The following is a 2500-nucleotide window of genomic DNA, read 5'->3' on the forward strand; positions in this document are numbered from 1 at the left end:
TTTCCTTTTCCTCTCTCTCTCTTTCCCTTTTCCTCTCTCTCTCTTTCCCTTTTCCTCTCTCTCTCTTTCCCTTTTCCTCTCTCTCTCTTTCCCTTTTCCTCTCTCTCTCTTTCCCTTTTCCTCTCTCTCTCTTTCCCTTTCCCTCTCTCTCCCTTTCCCTTTTCCCTCTCTCTCTCTTTCCCTTTTCCTCTCTCTCTCTCTTTCCCTTTTTTTCTCTCTCTCTTTCCCTTTTTTTCTCTCTCTCTTTCCCTTTTTTTTCTCTCTCTTTCCCTTTTTCTCTCTCTCAATTTCCCTTTTTCTCTCTCTCAATTTCCATTTTTCTCTCTCTCTCTTTCCCTTTCTCTCTCTCTCTCTCTTTCCCTTTCTCTCTCTCTCTTTCCCTTTCTCTCTCTCTTTTCCCTTTTTCTCTCTCTCTTTCCCTTTTACTCTCTCTCTCTTTCCCTTTTTCTCTCTCTCTTTCCCTTTTTCTTTCTCTCTTTCCCTTTTTCTTTCTCTCTTTTTATTTCTCTCTTTCTCTTTTTTTTCTTTTGCTCTCTCTTTCTCTCTTTCTTTCTCTCTTTCTCTTTTTCTTTCTTTCTATTTTTCTTTCTCTTTTTCTCTTTTTTTCTCTTTTTCTCTTTCTCTCTCTCTCTCTCTCTTTTTTTTCTTCTCTCTCTCTCTCTCTCTCTCTCTTTCCTTTTCTCTTTTTCTCTATCTCTTTCCCTTTCCTCTATCTCTCTTTCTCTCTCTCTTCCTGCCCCAGTCTCGTTCTCCTCGTCCCTATCCTTGCTCTCCCTCTCCCACTCCCTCGCTCTCCTTCTCTCTTCGCCTCTCCCTCACTTTCCCTCCCCCTCTCCTCTGTGAAGGAGCGTCGGCGTCCTCGTCCGGCCGTCCTGCTGCCCCGCGCTCAAACCCCGCGTCAGCAGCGGATGGCAAACCCGGCCATTCCTTGCTCGCGCGGGCCGTTTAGAAGCAACAATAAACAGAATAACCGCTGTGAGAAATGGAATTAAACAACTAAATTACTCCGCCCAACCCTCTCTCTCTCTCCCTCTCCCTCTTCCCCTCTCTCCCTCTCGCTCCTACTTTCTTTCTCTCCTTTCTTCCTTTATCTCTTTCTCTCCCTGTTTTCCCCCTCTCTCCCTGTTTCTCTTTCTCTTTATCTCCTTCTCTCCCTTTTTCTTCCTCTCCCTCTTCCTCTTTCTCTCGCTCTCCCTTTCTTTTTTCTTTCCCTCTCCCTCCTTTCTCTTTCCCCCTCTCTTTTTCCCGCTCTCTCCCTCTTACTCCCACCCCCCTTTAGAAAAACCAACCCCCCTTCGCCCCCCCCCCCTCCGCCACACATCCGCGGCGCCTGTCCCAGCAGCCCTTCCGCTGCGTCGCCCGCTGTGCCACCGCCGTTCCCCGAGGCGATGCCATGCAGGGCGCCCCCCGTCGCGCCTCGAGCCTCCTTCGGAGCAGCCAGCGATGCCAGGGGCCTCGGCGGCGCTCAGTGCCTCGCTTCCCCGCCCATGCAATCACCAGCGTTGGCCCTTGCTATGCCGGCGCTTAGGCCAGGGCAGCACGTGGGCGTGGCTTGACCCAGGCTCGCGCTCGAGTGCGAGCAGCTGGCACCAGCCCGCACTCGAGGCCAGCGACGGAGCTGCAAGGACGGAGCGCCCTCCGTTCCGCGTCTTTTCATGTGCAAAGCAGGGCCTGCCGCTGGCGCGAGCAGCCGAGGGCATTCTCTCGCGCTCCTCAATGCATATGCTAAGTCCGCGTCATCTGCTTTCGGAGGCAGAGCGACCAGCTGGGCGCTGCCCGAATGGCCTCTTTTCCAACTGTTTTTTGGAAAATGTTCTCTCGCCGCGTAACCCTAACCTACAAGCCCGTGACCCCGAGAACCAATATATGGATTTTCTACTTACTTGCTAGTGAAGCACGGATTCGGCAGATGAAAAGTAGTTTTCCATGTTATCACATACACATGAATTTTGTTTCTTAATTAAATCCAATTCAAAATGACCATAAAGTTCTTCAATAAAACTTGTTTCAAAATCACTTCTTGTATTGTACTGCACCCACGACCTTCTTTGCACTCAGCCTCACTTGATCGGACACTAATTCACGCACAAACACAGCTCTCCTCGCACTTCAGCAAAGCGGCGTCGAGCCCGTCCCCTCGACACCACGCGCGGGAGGCGGAGAACGACAATCCACGTCTAGCTTTCCCAGCGACACGCGCGACACTGGCCGGAAAATGACATCCGCCTTGGACGGTCTCCGCGCTTTCTCGCGAGAGTCCAATTTCTCTTTCTCTCCTGGCGCGCGCTGGCCACGCTTCGCTCTGACACGCTCCCCAGCGGAATAGCGAGCGAGAATAACACTACAGTTCCTGTAGCAGGAGAGACAAGTCGCCAAAAAGCCTCGGTCCACGCTCTCCGAGTCTTGAAAGTCCCTAACCGACACCCACCATGAGCGAGTTGCCGGTTAGCCATTAAAAAAAAAACGTTTCTGATGCAGAGCGGGAACATGTGACGCCCAC

At 51.7% G+C, this 2500-nt stretch overlaps 1 protein-coding gene across 4 annotated transcripts in view; it reads right to left on the reverse strand.

Moving 5' to 3' along the window:
* Positions 1 to 2500, reverse strand: part of LOC113803221 (uncharacterized) — a 94005-nt gene that overhangs the window by 37234 nt on the left and 54271 nt on the right. The window lies entirely within an intron of this gene.

Source organism: Penaeus vannamei, chromosome 30 (genome assembly GCF_042767895.1).
Source record: "Penaeus vannamei isolate JL-2024 chromosome 30, ASM4276789v1, whole genome shotgun sequence".
In the NCBI taxonomy this organism is placed as follows: domain Eukaryota; kingdom Metazoa; phylum Arthropoda; class Malacostraca; order Decapoda; family Penaeidae; genus Penaeus; species Penaeus vannamei.